We start from the raw sequence: 19,529 nt of genomic DNA on the forward strand, positions 1-19,529 counted from the left end.
TTTGTTTTCTGGTCGGGGCAAAATGGCCAGTGACAAACTTAGTCATCAAAAGGCTTATGAGCTGTTTTAAAGGCAGAATGTAAGAAATTCTATAAATTATAACTAGGTGAGTTTCTTTGTAGGTTGGGATTTGTTTCTTGTATATTGAAGTTCGCATCTAGTATGATTTTTAGGCATCTCATGATTAGGCTTAGTGAGGAAGAAAGGCAAAGAATATTGACCTCCAACCAAGTTAATTTTTAACCTCTGATTGTGATTATAATTGCTTTAACTTGTCAACAAAGACTCTCTCTGTTTTAAAGCAGAAAAGCACGTGAGTGGACTCAGACCCACCCAGTGAAGGACACTAAATCCCAGAGACGTTAAGAACATTCCCAAACTATCTGTTAACTACCTGTAAGTGTATACAAATCAACCTTCTGCCAAAAAGAAGGAAGGTGGATATGCAAAGAGATTTTTTTAAAAGATTATGTAAAAATGATGCCATGACATTGATGAGGTTCTCATTTCTTTCTTGCATTCAGTCTCCTCCTGGTGGATATCCATGTTGCTGTGCGAGCCAGCCAAGAAGCCCACGGTTCCAGAAAATTCCCTTATTGTTGTGATGGGGATTAAGTCTGGAGTCAGTCTGAGAGCAAACAGAAGGAAAGGGGTAGTTCTCACTTTCATTTGGAGAAAAAGGCTTAAATCGGTTCATGGCCCAGGCATGAAGCACATCCTTGTTATCCAAAGATGATGCCTAGTTTTGATGTTTGGGGTAATGGAGCAGCAATAATGTCTAAGCTAACAGGGTAAATCCTCTTGTGGGCTGTTCTGAGAGACTCCAGTGATGAAGAGGAAGAGCCACAACCCTTAAGACCTATATGAATTTCTAACAGAAATAGTTCAGAGACCTGGGAATATTTCCACAAGTGTAAACACACAATGCATGAGCAAAGAAAGCAGAGCTTTTGCCAAAAGTTTTATCACTATCATGTAAGGCCTGTTCTGTTATAGAGTGATGACACATACAAAGAAAAATGATAAAGGACAAAATAAAATAATTAGACATAATTACTGTATCACTTCAGTAAGTTCTAGAAACAGAAGAAGGATGCCTCTTGATTTAAGGCTGAGTGAGATTTAGAAAATTCTACAGCAAGGTCCAACTACTATAACATAGAGAAATGGCCTATTTATGTTTCCTCCAATTTTCTGGTTCCTATCAGGTTTTTTTTTTTAAGAGAGCCAAAAGAAGATAAAGAAACAACAACAACAAATTGCAATGGGGGGGGTAAAACAGAAGAACATTCTTATTCCTTTGTGGTTAGCTTAACCCTTTATTCCACATATTTGCAGTAGGTTCACATTCAATGATGAAATTATTGGTACAAACTTGTGGTTCTCAAAGGGATCCCTTGGGGATAAGCAGCAGCATCAGCATTATCTGGGAACTTGTCAAAGAAGGAACCTGCCTTAACATGGAAATTCTCAACTGAATGATTTGTTTCTAAATAGGTTATATTATATGCATTAAAGTAGATGGGGTGTTCATGTTCTAAAACTGATGTTATGAGTTGTTTCTTCATAGAAAAGAGTAAGCATAATACTTAATAGTTTAAGATAATGTCTTTAAATAACCACTTGAAGCACTAGGCTAACCTCCTAGTTACTGTTTATCAAGATTTGAAAAAATACCCTAATTTTGAAAGAACTAAACATTTCTTATAAAACGCTTTCATCTTATGAAGAATATATTCAATAAAAACAAATATAATAAGGGATAAGGGTAGCTCAGTGGGTTAAAGCCTCTGCCTTCGGCTCAGGTCATGATCCCAGGGTCCTGGGATTGAGCCCAGCTTCAGGCTCTCTGCTCAGCAGGGAGCCTGCTTCCTCCTCTCTCTCTCTGCCTGCCTCTCTGCCTAACTGTGATCTCTGTCAAATAAATAAATAAAATCTTCATATATATATATATATATATATATATATAAAATAAGGTGAAAATGTTTTAAAAGCTAATCCCCCAAATCTGAATTTATTTATGGTATATCAGCTCATCTTGTTTCTTTTTATCAATATGAGTTGTTTGGAAACAATAGTACCTTTTTGTTAACTGTTTAAGAAATGTCATAAAGTATGAAAATATTCAGCAAAGTCAAATTTTTTTTAATTTACTGGTATGTCTCCGAATGTTATATTCTTTTGTTAGCAGATACTTACATCTGATATATACATATTTATTCATAGTTTGCAATATACTAAATACTGGACACATATGAAACGATTTTAAGTGAATTTTGATATAAACCTGATTCCAACAAAAATATATCAGATGGAATGAAAGAATCAACTAATGTGTAGAGAATAAAATCTCTTTCAAACCTCATCAGTGAGGTCCTGTGTGAGAACCAGTCCTGAAGACACAGTAAGAAAGGCAGCAATCAGTCTGATTTCAGTATTTCACTCAGTCAGTACATTTAAGTATTTTCAATAAATTAACTCTTGCTATAAAATTTCCTATGTGGGGGGCACCTGGGTGGATCAGTCAGTTAAGCATCTGCCTTCAGCTCAGGTCATGATCCTGGGATCCTGGAACTGAGCCAGGCATCAGGGTCCCTGGTCAGTGGAGAGTCTCCTTCTCCTTCTCTCCCTACCCCTCCCCTGGCTCATGTTCTCTCTTTTTGTCTCTCTCTCTCTCTCTCAAATAAATAAGTCAAATCTAACATAAAATAAAATAATATAATAAAATAAAATAAAATTCCCTATGCTATTTTGCAGTGCTCATTGGTTAGAAAGGTTTGGATTTACACTGGTTCACTTTGCTCTGTGTCCAGAGCAAACTGTGTCAGGCACACACGTTGGAGGCAGATACAGCAATATAGGTACCCCTGTGGAAATACAGGCAATGGAATTTTTTCCTTGGGATAAATGAGTAAATATTTTGCTCTGTGTGTGTGTATACGTGTGTGTGTGTGTTTAAAATATATACATATGTATGATTCTTAAAAACTAAACTGCTTTGCTTTACAAGAGCTCCTGGAGGACTTTTCTTTTCACAGTGAAAGCAGATGGGTTTCATTAAAAGTGCCCAGACCATTCCTTCTCTAATCATCTGCCTGGCCCAATCTGAGGGGAAAAGGGCAGACATATGAGGAATCTATTCTTCTCTAGCCCTCTCTGCAAGGCATCTGCTAAGACCTCATTCATCACTGGGAAAGCTGTGAACGGATCGCTACACAATACCCTAAGGTCTCATTGGGAGTGGTGCTGTAACACCTAACCTCTCCTCTGGTAAAGCAAAAGCAACATGTACCTTTGTCAAACTGTCAGCAGACACTTCCCTCCTGATACAGTTTGCTCAACCCAACTTTCTGCAGTGTCAACTAGCCACAAATGTTTCATTTTGAAGAAAACCTCCAACCACTGCATTGCCTTGATGTGGTTCTCACAAATGAATACTTTTGCCTCTGTAATGGCTGAAAGTGTGTGGGGTTTGTTTGTCTCCAGAGGGATCCAAACTATTTAGGAAACAAATGGCTCCCAAATTTGATTGCCAGACTGTACTATCAGGTTATGTGGACTACAGAGCTATTTAACAAAATCAGCCCAAGACCTCTCTTTTATCAACCGTGTGCAAAACAATAGATTATTTGGTCATTTGCAATATCATAGAACTAGCATTTTTCTGGCAGGGTTCAGGAGTCATGGGTGAATGCAATATAAGCTGCAAACACCAGTCCCTCACCACAACCCTGTCCCCCAACAGGGACCCAATGCTAATGCAGTGTTAACTATATGGCCCATACTTACCTTCAATCACGGATGCCATAACTTTTCAATCAAATGAAATTAAGGCTAGAATCACCATCCACTTCTTAATTACACTGGGAAATATCTCAATCATTTTGTTTTTAGAGGTGGCATGAGAATTATGAATGACAGATAATGGCATTTGTTATGCAGGTTGTGAAGTGGTCCATTAGGCCAGGGAAATTTCTTCCATGTAAATGTACTCACCCTGACTCCCTTCATAATTCTACTTTCTAGTTGCCTGAAGGCTAAGACACTTGAGAAATCACACAATATCTATTAAAAACTCAACCTTCCCACAGTTTTGATGGAGTATCTTTAATCACATGGTGTCTTTTTATTTATGATACTATTTTTAATACAATTACCTCTCCATTTCTAAAGTGTTGCATACTTACTAAATATCACAGACCATTTTCACTTGTAATGAATTCAGTTTACCTCTTTAACATCAATGTGAATTTTGATGTCCTCAAGGATGATTTTCTATTCACAAATATTTTGATTTAAGAATTCAATGCTAAATTAATTAAAATTACATGTCCTAAAGCCTGGCAGGGGGGAGTTGTTATGTTTTGTTTCTAATATCTGTTAGTAAGAACAGCAAATGTCGAGGGTCACTTTTAAATTTTTTTTTCCATTTACATAAAATTTATTTAAATGGACTTCTCAGACATTTTAAACTATTTATGGAATGATTGCATTGTATCTTATTTTATTTTTAAAAACTTAAATTATCCAATGATAAAATAACCTGTCCGAAGTACTTGAGTAAATCTTATGAGTGAAATATATATGGTATCGTCTTAAATCATTCACTAGTGTGTACAAACTGTTAGGTTCAATATAAAATTGCAAAATTCTATCATTACTCAACACATTTAAAAGTGGAGTTACAATATTGACACTGATTGGCTAAATTCTCAATTGGCAAAAACATAAAGGGTATTCGAAAATCAGAATGTTGATATTATAGTTTACATTCTTTTATGTATTTCTTTACTTAATTTAATCTTCTTAAGGTTAATAAATGTAACTCAACTGGACATTATAATCCATCCTAAAACTCTTGGCCGTGATTAGACAATGACCAGAAACATACATTGGGATTCCAGTGGCACACCAGAACTCTCTTAGGTCTATACTGGAGACTTTGTAGCTTAACCAAGGGGCTAGTCAGGATACAATAGCCATGCCACATCATTACCTACTGCTAACAGCATATAGAAGTCTGAGAATATGACCAATAAACCATATCATTTATTGAGATTTTATATTATTTTGTCTTCTTATATTTTATATGATTTTTATCTTGGTTTATGAAGTAATACTCTATAATTCTTTAAGATTATAAATCTTAAATCTGACTGAAAGTTTTATTTTTCAAATGTCCTTCTAACGTCAATTTTCTCATAACCCTGAAGTCATGAGAAAAACTTGAAGTGTGGTGATCATTACATCCCCGTGGAAGCAAAATTTCGTGTGTGTGAAGCCAGTTTCAAGGACTCAGATTCCTCCCTTAAGACACCTGCTTTTAGCTACCATCCTTTCTTACAAGATATTAGTAAGGCATGGTAACACATGCAAGCCTTTTCTAAACTCGTACCATCTTTTTTTAATCATTCTTTCTCAGTGCTAATGCCCGGATTTTCTTAAATGATGTATCTTGCTGACCATCCCCAAACATTAAAATCACTTCTCTATGTAGAATCAATACAATGTCACTTATGCTTTAAGACTAAAATTGAATCTTTCCATCTGTGAAATTCCATTATTTCACTGAAATATGGCCACAGACGCCATTGTCCTAGAATTCATAGCAATGGTTTCTAAGCCATGCTGGTCAGAATTCTAGATCCCCTCTCCTACTGGATGATAAAGGGGTATGGGGCATCAAGTAGCTGGAGTTCTAAATCTTGCTTACCTGCTTCAGCCAGAGTAGAACCATTCCTCCTTTTTTTCTTTGTTCAGATGAAACTAACATTCATATAAGAATACCACAGCTTTTAAATTCTTTAATAAAGGAATACAGAATAAAATAAATACTTCCTCCCCCTGCTAGATTATAAATGCCAAGATAATGATCATTTATACCACTCCTTTGATTTCCCCCAATACCACTCTGTCTATAATTTAGTGAATGAATAAATGAAATAATATTAGATGGGCTGACATTATGCTAGGTGTAAGAAAAAAGAAAACTTTTTCTTTTTTTTTTTCAGAGATACTATGATACAATGATACTATGGTACAGAGATGCTATGATACAAAGCCTATACAAAATAGACTAAAATTTAGGAAAGCTAGTTCAAGTCTTAAACAAGCTTGGTGTGCTAGCTATAGGATAACCCTCTTGATTATTAGGTTCAATTGAAATTGAATAATATTTACTATTATGCCAAATCAAGTGCTGATTCAGGGAGGCAGGTAATAGTTATGGTTAATAACTTAGGCTTTTAAGCTAGACTGCTCACATTTAAATCTTTGCTAAGATTTATACTTTTGACCTTGGGCAAGCTACTTAGCCTTCCATAAGCCTCAGTACTTCCATCTGTAGGATGGAAATACCTTATGAAGTTGTTGTTAGACACATTAGTTCATGTGTAGTAGGCAGCAGTACCAGCAGGATTACATGAGGAAATGTTCTGAACAACATGAAGTGCTAGACAGTGAAGACACAACTCAAGTTATCTCAATGTCTATAATTTTCCAGCACCACAAAAATACAGTTAAGGAGAACTTAAGGAAGCTTTTTAAATTATTTAGCATTTCAAAATTCTCAAATGTATACAATAATGATCATGTGTTCTATGAGGTTTTGCATTAAAGCAAGAGAAAACCAAAATCAGGCTAACTATTATCAATATTGACAAAAACTACTGTAGCAGCATTTTCTTCTCACTTACTCAGAAGTAATATGTATTTATTTCTGTTGCCAGACATCTTATAAAATTTGCTATGATGGCATATGTTATTTTATTAGGTGTCCTTGTGTCCTTGAGGAAAGCTTCCAAGAACAGAACTTCAGTTAGGGTGAAACACCTGTCCTCATTTGCCTGGGACTTTTCCAGTTGAAGCACTAGAAATCTGTTACCCAGGCACCCGTCAGTTCTGGGCAAACCAGAATGGTTGGTCACACTGAGGTCTCTTTCTCTATCCCCTATAATGTCTAGCATAGCTTTTTACATGTGAACAGTGTTTAAATAACATCTACTGAATTAAAACAAATTCAGTTGGTTGTTGTCAAACCCATCAATCAGTTCACTATACATCAGACGATTCTAAGACTGTAAAGCCAAGGAAAATGTCTTGGTCTTATGTGACTAAAAAGTTACCACGTGAATTGATGTAGGCTCAGGAAAAGTCAAGGAAAAAAAAAAAGTAAATCCAATAATGCAATAAAAGTAAACTACCCAGAAAATTTTAATATACAGTAATTAAATTTTTTATTCATCATTTGGAAAGTATGGGTGAGGTTGATATTAACTAGCCAAAGTAGCAATATATTAAATTAAGTGCCTCCAATTGGCATCAATTTTTCTTTTTGCAAGATAACAACTGTATGTTTAATAAATACAAATAGCTTATTAAAAATGTAGTGAAGGGCCATTATGGTGTTTATAAAATGTATTCTTTAAGGATTCAAAATATTTTAATAAGTGATACTTTTGAAAATCATACACAATTAAGTGAGAGCATTAAATATCTCTGCTTTAAGAAAAATATCTCTGCTTTAAGAAAAGCATGGGTAATGCCCTCTACTAATTATTAGTGCTAATGCGCCATGGAGTCTGCTTGGTTATTCATCTTCTGAAATGGCCATCAAGGACTCTTGGATCTTGGCAGTCCCGTGAGAGCTAATGCAAGCCTGATACATTCATGCTTTGCGCTCCCAGTGTTAGTGATAGTGCATCAAAGACCTGGAGGTTCATAAGTCATACTTTCTGCTCCAGTCTCTGTGAGAAATATCAACAGAGCATACTTTCTGAAGAGTTTTAAGTACTTCCAACCCCTGTTGGAAACAGGAAGGGCAAAGGTAAAAACACAAAATAAAAAAATAAAAAGGAAAGGAAAAGAAACAATATTGAACTTCAAAAAAAGAGAAAGAAAGAGACATACTTGCTTTGCATTTAGACCAAGGTTAGATTTTTTTTTTTCCTTTTTCCGTGTCTGTTTACTAATTCATCTACCCCCATGATCCTTGCAAGGGCAGAAAGTCAAAGAGCCTTGTACTTGTGCCCCTCTGTACTCTGGGTGACTTTTCTAAGCTCAGAGCTCCCACTGACTTCAAAGAGGGGAAAGGCCAAGGAAGAAATCCACAGGGTGCTGGAGAGGGGGGAGGTGGCCAGGGACAAAGCTGTACTTAAGTCCTCTGAAATGCAGCATTGTTTCTCTATCATCATCTGATGGCTTCAATTAAGTTCTATCTTCGATACTATGTAACAGATTTTTTTTTCTGTAGGTGAAATGGAAACATCTGTATGTTGTCATAAATCTAAGCCCCCACAAAAAATAATAATTCTGAATGGTTTTATGTGTAGAAATGTCAGACTGTCAAATCAGACACATGTCGGGAATATAGTCCCCTTCCTGCTTTGTGGGTCCATACAATCAGAAGCTGCCCTGGAAATACTCATAATTTTCAGGGATGACTAATAAAGCCTAATGAGAAGTTTATAAGGTGTTCATAACAATTTGACCAACTCTTTGTTGCACTAATATGTGAAATGAGGAAGAAGCCATGGAAATGGAGAGACATGATAAGGTGAAGGAAGAAGATACTGCCCTTTGGTAATAATTTGATTCCATGAATAGTTTTTTTTTCCTTTAATATGTAAATTTCATGGAACATAATCATTGGCCTTCTTCTCTCACCTTCAAGTACTCCATGTTTTTTTTTTTTTTAATATTTTATGTATTTATTTGACAAAGACACAGCGAGACAGGTAACATAGGCAAGGGGAGTGGGAGAGGGAGAATCAGGCTTCCTGTTGAGCAGGGAACCCAAGGATACAGGGCTGCATCCCAGGACCCTGGCATCATGACCCGAGCCAAAGGCAGCTGTTTAACAACTGAGCCATCCAGGAGTCCCCTAAGTATTCCATTCTTGACCTGTATTTTGAGCTGGAAAAAAACAAATGCATGCATGCATTGTTTCTAAATTGCTTCATTTGAAATGAATTACCCAAAATGTATGTTATTTATAACAACTTTCTAACATTCAAATACTTTTTTTTTGTAATTGTTACTATTTTTAACTTACCATTTTATGTCCCTCCCCCCACCACCCCCGGCTGTGTTTTGGCCATTTTAAAGCCCGATGTCAAACATCATTTTACAGTCTAATTTCTAATATTTCTACTAAACTTTCCACATCTCCATGTGTAATCCTTTCCTTGAACATCACATTCATGTTAGCCTTCTCCCAAAAATCTAATAATGAGCCTTGCAACTGTGTCTAATTTCTTCCAGAACTTGTCACTACCAAGTTCCTATACCAAATGCTATACTGTTAGTACATTCGAAGCTCTCTATTTAGCAAAGTTCACCATGCCCTTTTCCTCCCAAATAGCCAATAACTGATACCTATTTTTATTATTAGAGTAAAAAACTAGTTTTCATGGCCTGGTCTTTACTGCTAGTAACAGAGCTCTTTTGACAAGCTTTTTTCCTTAGTAAAACATATTAATGAATAATTATTGAGAGACTGCTCTAGAGTAGGATAAGCTTAAAAACATGACTACTTTGTGTGTCTTTTCCTATATCCTTGTTACAAAACCCAGGTTTCTATAAAATACAACATGTTGTATACTCTATCTGAGGGGTTAGCAGTGGGAGCCTCCACAGATCAAATCTGGCCCTGGCCACTCATTTACTCTTGTCAATGGCCATTTTCAACTACAGCTATGCAATCACAAAGTTGCAATAGAAACCATATCACATGCCACAAACCCCCAAATATTTACTATCCAGCCTAAGAGAAAATTGTCTAGCCAAAGACAATGATAAATTCTAAGCTAGAGTTTCTCTCTTGATTTCTGATGTCCATTCCCTTCCCAGTAAACTGTGGTGGCCCACCCACAGGGGCTGGGGGGGTGGGGATTGCAAGATTTCCTTCAGCTTTCTCTTTAACTCAAAAGAGAGATTCTTAATCTTGGGGTCATGAATGAGATTTCTTTTTAGAAGTTATTTGTTTTGGTCTATGTCTCTGTGTACATATATGCATTTTCTGGAGCAACATGTATTCAGTGGCTGAGAATATAGCTTAGATGCAGATGATTCTGATGTTTGAATGCAAGCTCTAACAGTTTGGCTACGGGACATTAAGTAGGTTGCTAAAAGTTTCCTAGATTTCAATTTTCTCATCTGAAAAAAAATAGAAGTATTCACACCTACCTGAGAAGACGCTGAGAAAAATAAAAATATATATGACATTGTCAACAAAGTTTATAAAGCACATGCCAACAGCTCATCAACAGCTCCTAGTCAATAGATGGGAAACTATTGAACACCCAAAGAGAAAACCAGCTCACATTACCACTTTGGCCTTGCTAAAACTTGAATCTAACTCAAACTAAGAAGATTTAGTCATCATGATAGGAAATAAAGGCTGACTAACTTACTGAAGAATGGAATCAACTATAGCCATGTTTTCATAGACAGTAGAATAATGAGGTGTCCGCATAGAATGAGTTTCATAACTTGCAGCTTGGAAGAGCATGTATTAACACACCTCTCTGGCTTATTTCTAAGGGTAGCCACATGTAAAACCTGTACGCTTCTGTAAACACATAAACCTGTATCAGGGCTTTGAATGTTGTATTTTAGTTGCATACTGCTATCACCATTTCACTTTGACAGAAAAGAGACAAAATAGAATGGTCCGCCAGCTTAAAGGTAATTCAAAGAAAATGAATCCATTACACTGTCTCTGGAAACCAGAATAATTATTAAGGATAATGCAGCATAACTTCATATTTAATAGCTAAAATTTTAAAAACTAATAAGTTGACCAAATGGTGATTTTTTTAAACCCAGAGAATAAAATAGAAATGATAAATCTAGTTTTAGAAAACATATCTGCCTATTTAACATCCTTTCCAATCTGAAGTGGTACCAGCAGTGTTGAGAATGACAGTACATATGTTATGACTGTTTGAATTTCAGAAAGCCTTTGGTTAAATTCTGCATAATTGGTTCCTGCTTAAGACAGAGCTTGCAGGAATCCAGGAGGAGACATGGGAGTAGATAAAGAATGAGTGAAAGAAACAAAAAACAGACACTCCTGGTAAGAGGAACCATGTCCACTCTGGGGGGAAGTATTAAGAGGGTTCCACATGGAGCAGGGCTTAGATCTTGGCTGCCTTTTATCTGAGTAACTGATTCAGACAGTGGGATCAGATTTAAGTGGTTACATTTGCAGATGCTGATTGGAGGACAGTGAACATGGAGATAGTTGCCAGAGAAATTCGGAAGGCAGGGATGTACTTTATTATAGCACAAAAGACCAACACATGGCATTTAATAGTTATAAACACATTAGGCTCACAATGCATTTACATAAAAATGCAGGGGAATAGGGCAAGAGATAGAGCCTTAAAATATAGACCTATATGACACAGGATAAAATAAAATTCTATAGAACCCTGGATTTGAAGGTTTTCACACTTAATACTTCAGAGTCTTAAATATAAAGACTAACTGAGTTAAACTATTTACATTAAAGTGACACCACTTTGAAAAAAACTGTATTTATTTAGAGAATTAAGATGGATTTTTCCCACCTTCTACAGTTTGGGTGCAAATTCAAATCCCAGGTTATTAAATAGTGAGCAAAGATGACATTACAGACTGGGAACAAATTGACAATGCAGTTCCAACTTTGTAAATATCCCTATACAAGTCAATTTGCAAAAACAAAAATAAAAGAGGGCATAGTCGATGTAGGGACAAGATCTCTTCCATAAGCATGGTAAATTTAAGTATGGTGGTATAACTTGGGCCTGAGGAATCTGAAAAGATCACCAACTCACTGAATGTTGGAGTGGTACTAAAATGTTCTTTGTCTCCACTCTATCAATTTAGAAATAAACTAACAAGAATTGCTCATTTTTCAAAACCAGTTGCACATGCAAGTGTCATCATTTTAACTTCAATTTAAAGAAAAACAAGTCAGTCATTACCATTTCTATTACCAGCTTTCAAAATGAATGGGAAAATTTAAGCAACAGGAAATGAATTATTTCCTTAAAATACACAGTCGTATTATATGAACAATCAGATGATTCACATTGACTTTAAAAAGAAAACATGCATACTGTTGTACACAAAGCAATTCATGTTCTTGTTTAATTGATTGCACAAAATACTTCAGGGTGATGACAATTTTCTGCTTGTCATTGTGACTGATCATCTAAGAATAAAGAATAGAATGCAAAGAGTCAGCAAACAAACGTTTTAGAATCAAAAACTTGAGCCAGGTATTTTAATTTTTACACTAGTTTGTGGATACTAATAAAAATAAGCCAAATCTGATAAGAGAAAACATGAGATCAGATGAAAGATTTGGAATTATTTTAACAAACAGTTTGTTTCAGAAAAGGGCACATATATTCTGGCTGTAAGCCAGAGATCTTTCCTGCTTAATTCTGAGCAAATCAAATTACAGGAAGCAATCATATACCCTAGATTCTTTATTGAAGAAGTAAGGCCAGACATTGATAGCAAATAAGGTATATGGATAAATTCTGTTCTTTGTCTGGGCTCTCAGCAATGTGCTAGAAAGATTTTGAGGCCATTCTTAGAGTCCTTAAAAAAATATTCCTTGAGCAAATACCACTGTTTCTTTTTTTTTTTTTTTTTTTTAAGATTTTATTTATTTATTTTACAGAGAGAAATCACAAGTAGATGGAGAGGCAGGCAGAGAGAGAGGGGGGAAGCAGGCTCCCTGCTGAGCAGAGAGCCCGATGTGGGACTGGATCCCAGGACCCTGAGATCCTGACCTGAGCGGAAGGCAGCAGCTTAACCCACTGAGCCACCCAGGCGCCCAATACCACTGTTTCTTGGAGGAAATGCAAATAGAGTGTTTGTTGTCTTGAAGTTAAATGCACACCTTCTAAGTTTCTGAATTCTTTTGTTACAATTAACTAAAGAGGAGAGAAACATGCTATTATTTCTCTGTGGGAGTATGGACCTGTGTTCACTTACCTGTCCAACATCTTGAATAGTTGAAAATATTCTCAGACAGGCCAGTTTTCATGGGAAAAGTAGGAAATATGTTATCAAATTTTTATGTTAAAGTTAATATTTACTTTGTTCTTTTTTTTCTATTTCCAGAAAAACATATGAAACTGCATCTGATATTTGCTATAACATGTATTTGACAGGTTGACACCATGCTAAAAAGGTATGATAAAAATAGTTAATACTTATTGATGATTTACTGTTTCCCAAGTACTATGGGAATGTTTTATGTCCTTTAACTGGTTCATAAGCAGGTCCTAAAAGATGAGGTTTATTACTACTGTTTTACTGATAGGGAAATGGAATCCTAGTGAAGTTTAGTTTACCTAAGATAATGTCAGGTCTAGGAACTGAACCCAATTCAGTTTGCTTTTAGAGTCTGTATGAAGAAAGATTATAAAAATTAGGTGCGTATGAATTTTAAAGTATTTATTGAATCCCTTTTGTGTTCTCAGTATTCTTATGGGTGCTAAGGGGAACATCAATGAGCAGAAGAAATGTTATGTCAGACAACATATTTTCAACTTAAAATGTAACAGTTTCTGCAAGTTTGAGTAGATAAACTATAGTGGATAGTCAAAATCATTTACCAAAGGGAATTCAAATGTCCATCAGATGCTTTTAGTTTTGGTGGTGGTGTTCTGTATACCTTCTTGAAATGAGGTCAAGGTATACCAAATAATCATGGACTAAGCATAGATTTTTTTTCCTATGTATCTTTTTTTTTAATGAGGATTCAAATATTAAAATGAATAAGTTCTATAGAATGGCTGCTACACTACTATCCCTTATGGTTTTGATGTTATATATACAGCTTACAACAACCTCCCAGAGGGGGCTACATGATAAGGACCTTGGAGAAACCTATGAACTCTGAAGATGCCTGACTTGATAGAGACATTCACAGAGGCTCTGGGAATCAAATCCGTCTCTGCCTGGCTCAAATAAGGCCTCCATGATGCTATGATGAAACCGAAGCATAGATATTTGGAATTCCCTTCCTACAATATTGGAACATCCTCAACTAGACTGCTGTGGAGAAGAGATCTCACAAGCCTAGGGTTCAAGGTTGCTTACATGGGCCGTCCCCATTCCCCATACCCTGCTGAGGACATTCTCCAACTCTCAGTCTATATACCCAGATGCTAAGCATGATTTCATACATCTTACAGTAAAAACAAACAAACAAATCAACAACAACAAAAAAGCAAGAAAGCAGTTTTTCTTTGAGATTCTAAAATTTTGCTTAATTTCATAAAATAATAAAATCATTTTACAGGTGTAAAATCTCCAAACGACAGGTGAGGATATTTTATCCTATACTGTCTGAAAAGTCCTGCTAGCTCACATTTATTCCTTTTTCACTTAGCCATTTGGCATTCAGAAATCTTCTCATGTGGCTAAAGCTCTGATGTATTAAAATAGCACTTGGTATATTACTGTAAGATCTGAGAGTGCCTGCATGTCTACCCAAGCCTTGCTTCCTTCTTTAGAATCCCTCTTGTGGTTTCTACAGTGATAAAATGAAGAACATTTGTAAAATGTAAAAAATTCCACAGAGACCATCAGTTTGCAAAAGATTCATATATACTTTAGAAAGAAAGCATTCCTTGTTGTGTGCAGGTGTGTTTTCCATGAAGAAAATTGAATTATCCATTGATGACATCTAGATTGGAAATGATCCTGACTCTTCCTCTTTCTTTTAGGTCTTCTCCATCAGAAGTTCTAATCGCCCTACTCAGAAATCACACCTTTTTGATTACCTCAAAAGAATTTGTACTTTCCCAACGACATAAGAAAGGAGTGAAGGAAAGAAGATCGTGGGTTTTTATTTTTGTTTTTTGTTTTGTTTTGTTTTGCTTGTTTGTGTGTTGGGTTTTCTACTGTTTAGTTCAATAAATTTCAGTCTTATTCTGCTATCTACAAAGATCATGCAGGTAAAGAAATAATATATGTAGATTATTTCAGAGTCCTAATGAAAACCTTGTGAGTCATCTGACGCAAAATCCCACAACCAGTGTGCTGCAGAGAAGAACCCAACCCAAGGTCTCTCTGATTCCACTGCTCCCACCCTGACTACACCCCTCCTCAGATTCTACCATTCAATGGCACATAGTCACCACACTTCTTAATCTTTCCCCTCAGCTGAGTACAGATCCTGGGAAGGGAGTCTTTTAAAGGTACTCAGATTAAAAATGCTTAGTCTGTGGGGCGCCTGGGTGGCTCAGTGGGTTAAGCTGCTGCCTTCGGCTCAGGTCATGATCTCAGGGTGCTGGGATCGAGCCCCGCATTGGGGGGGGTCTCTGCTCAGCAGGGAGCCTGCTTCCTCCTCTCTCTCTCTGCCTGCCTCTCTGTCTACTTGTGATCTCTGTCTGTCAAATAAATAAATAAAATCTTAAAAAAAAAAAAAAAGCTTAGTCTGTATTTTCTCTGATGCCCAAATAATGCATCAATATTGTTTACAAATGATGGTAGGTTAGGACAGAGAATGTGTTTCTCACAAGTTTCCCAAGTCTAATCCCTCACATTAGATACTTATTAATCCATTGATGTGTTCTCAGAAAATACTGGAATATCAGTTGTTCAAATAGATTGAAATCATGTTTACTGTGTGTCTGTGAGTTTGGGTCATAAAATTTCAGTATTAAAATCTCTATTTGATCAGCTCTATTCCAATTGATTTACGTTAATGCTAGAGGATGTATGACCAAGAGATGCATGTAGCAAATGAATGGTAAAATATCCCTATGTATGGGCATCATCAGTGTAAACAGAGTATGCTTCTCATTTTTTTTTCTTTTTTTGAGTGTGCTTTTCATTTACCAGACTTTCCTTCTCTATCCTTACTATACTCATAAGTGTGTGTGCACATGTGTGTACACATCACACTTCTCTTCAAACTCACATATCATTAAAACACTCCCTGACATGACAAGTTTGAAGATTCAAATGAGTAATTTTTTTTTCTAGGTAGTTTAGAAAGATTAAGGGGATTTTATAAGTTCAGTGCAGGAAAGAAATCACAGAGCTAAAAGCGCTGAAGAGAAGCATCTCCTGTGAGTGTTTTAGTAGACTTTCCCATCCACAGTAGGTTTTTCTTTGGACTCAACTATAATAAAGATATGGGCTTGTGAGTGTCTGTCAGCCTGGAGTTTTGCATATTTCTGGTGCAGGTGTTCAGAGTCTATTCCAAGTAACCTAATGACCTGCTGTTCTCATTTTGGTTACCGGTTGGGAAGGTGAGATGGCATTCAGCTGGTGTGAGGATAGTGAGTTTGTGGAAGAAGGAGGAGGAACATTTGATAAACACCAGGAATCAGAAAGTGTGTTGGTAGCAACCGACACACAAAATCTCCCACCTTTGTCAACGTCCCACACCTTGGTTTGGTGCTATCTATCTGGCACTCCATGGTGTCTTACAGTAGATGCCCCTCCTTGCTTTATTTCAAAATAATTATAATCTCCAAATCATAAAATACTGATGAATTCTTATCCATCTGGATTTTACTTACTTTATTCATAATTTTTACTTCCTAGAGAAAAATAATAAATATAAAATAAATAAAAATAAATAAATAAATAAAAATAAAGCATAACTTCTAAAATTTCAGCTGACCATGGGAAATTACAGGATTTTAGGATGTTTTTATATAACCAAGCCTAACTCCTAGACTTACAAACTGTGTAAAGCAATAGAAACTGCTTTTCAAAACAATGATATTTTATCATTATAGAAATCTCAAGTGTTTAGCTTTGTTTAAAAAATATTAAAACAGAAGTATATGTGTATATGTGTATATGCTTATATGTATATTTGCATATGTAAAAATTTTCAGCCATGAAGTTTGAAAAAAGATTTGAGGAGGATACTCTTTACCTAATATATTATATTTTTTGAGATGCTTAATCAAAATTTTATTGCAGACTGTTTGAACCCTATTCTGGAACTACTTTGTCTAACAGTTTTATTTTGGTATTGCCTTTTGAAATAATAGCTTTAGATTTACAATTATATTCATGAAAAATTTAATTTCAACATCTAGCTGCCTACCCACCTACTTCCCTACTTTTCTGCCCTTGCCTCTTTCACTCCTCTTCAGCTAAGTATGGTATAAGGGTATGTCTTCATTTCTTCAGCACTTAAATAGAACAAAAACACTCCTTTGGTTTGAATCAGAAACGAAGGATTCCATGACAGGATCTGATTATCTTGTTTGCATCGAAAGTATCATCTTTACCTCAAAGTTTCCACATCATTTGAGTATATGCCTTGCATAATATTTAGAAAATCATGATTTTAATAAGGCCCCAAAACAGAAGAGTGAGCATCAGATCATAATTATTCCAACTAAGTGGCTTCTCAAAGCATTAAAAGTCAGGTAGGAGAGGAACTTCTCTTGAAATAAAAAAGGGAAATCTGGGGTGTGTGTGTGTGTGTGTGTGTGTGTGTGTGTGCATGTTGTGTGTTTCTGTTTGATGAAAATCAGTACTTGTTATCTCATCTACCAAATACATTGTTAGGTACTTGAAATATTTCAAAGAATTTTTACTGTGAAAGCACTGTGAGAATCTTTATTCAAAACATAAGGATATCAAGTTTCTCTTAGGTCATCCAGTTTGTAAATACAAGAGGCAGAATTTGAATCTAAATTTGTTTGTGTTGTTGTATCCGCTTCCATTTATTGTAATAAATAAATAAATAAATAAATAAATACATTGATCTCTCAGAAAACCTAAGGAAAAAAAATTAAAAATCACCAAATGCAATAGACCACACATAAATGTTAACTGTAAAGAAGGAAAAGGGTATAGTAATTTTCCAAATAAATTATAGGTATATAATATATATTCCACATTATATATCATAGTATATACAGACACACATTTTATATATGTGTGTGTGTGTATATATAATTATATGTATAGAAAATATATATATATATATAATTGTATGTATGGAAACAAATTATACACACACATATGATTCAAATTCAGGATTCAGATTATAGTATAATTTTCTTTTCTATTACATGATACTCTTTATTTTATTAATTTTTTCCCTTAATTCTCTAATGTAGCTAGTAGAATGCCTTCCTGCTGTAGGTTTTATATTTTTCTCCAATCCTGAACATGTTTACACACATTAAATTCTTACTCATGTTCAGTGACTTGAGATGAAAAAGAGACGATTGTTCAAACAGGTACCAGCAAATTAAGAAAAGTACAGTTTATATTATTCATTCATTTGTGCACAAGTGTCTCTTTCTCTGTATTTAAATTAGCCAAGAAAGAAAGAAAATTAGAGGTGTTGATCATTCCTTGTTGGAGCTGAAAAAATGAAGGGTGAGCCTGTCAGTGAGGAGGCTTGGCTTATGTTTAGTTCACTGCAGGGGTGCAGTTTCTTTTTTTTCTGAATTAAATAGCACGAGGTAAATTGTGTATATCCCAGATTCTTTTCTGTGCCATAGACCAGAAGTACCTTAATTCTCTAGATATCTTCTAGTCAAGAGTTTCAAAAAGTTGGGGCACCTGGGTGGCTCAGTGGGTTAAAGCCTCTGTCTTCAGCTCAGGTCATGATCCCAAGGTCCTGGGATCGAACCCTGCATCAGGCTCTCTGCTCAGCAGGGAGCCTGCTTCCTCCTCTCTCTCTCCTCCTCTCTCTCTGCCTGCCTCTTGACCTACTTGTGATCTGTCTGTCAAAACAAACAAACAAACAAAAAACAAACACTTAAAAGAAATAAAGAGTTTCAAAAACTCATTCTCACCACCTTGGAGATGATGCAGACATTTACACCTAATGAAGGTATATCTACTACTCACCGAATAATTACAGAGACTAGTAACGGTCAAGACCACAGAGGCAATGCAAGGTAAACCACTCACTGTCTCAGGAGATAACATCATGCTGTTAATGTATCTTCCTTACTCTATACTCCCATTGTCTGCAAATTTACCATTTATAAGATGATATGATAGTTAGCTTTGTCATTTTCTACCAGTAAACTATAAATTCACTGAGAGTCATGAAAATTATTGGTTTATACTATTTCACTTTTTTCCTTTTTCTACACATCTGTTTACCCTAGAATCAGTTAAGTATCATACATACAACATGTTGATACATGTATGTTTTCTGCATGGATGTAAGAATCATAGATCGTGTAAATGAATCTGATTACTTATTTTGCCTACAGTAATGACCATCTGGAAATAAGGTGATATGTTGAGAACCCCACCATTAAAAACTCAAGCTACATTTTTAGGTAGTTGTTATATCTGAAATATCTGAAAGCTGCCTTTGCCTTATTTTTTTTTTAAATATTTTTATTTATTTATTTGACAGAGAAAGAGAGAGAGATCACAAGAAGGCAGAGAGGCGGCGGGGGGGGGGGGGCGGGGGCGGGAAGCAGGCTCCCTGCTGAGCAGAGAGCCCGATGCCGAGCTCGATCCCACGACCCTGGGATCATGACCTGAGCTTAAGGCAGCGGCTTTAACCC

This window comes from Mustela putorius, unplaced genomic scaffold (genome assembly GCF_011764305.1).
Source record: "Mustela putorius furo isolate JIRA1106 unplaced genomic scaffold, ASM1176430v1.1 tig00000129_pilon_pilon_pilon, whole genome shotgun sequence".
NCBI lineage: Eukaryota > Metazoa > Chordata > Mammalia > Carnivora > Mustelidae > Mustela > Mustela putorius.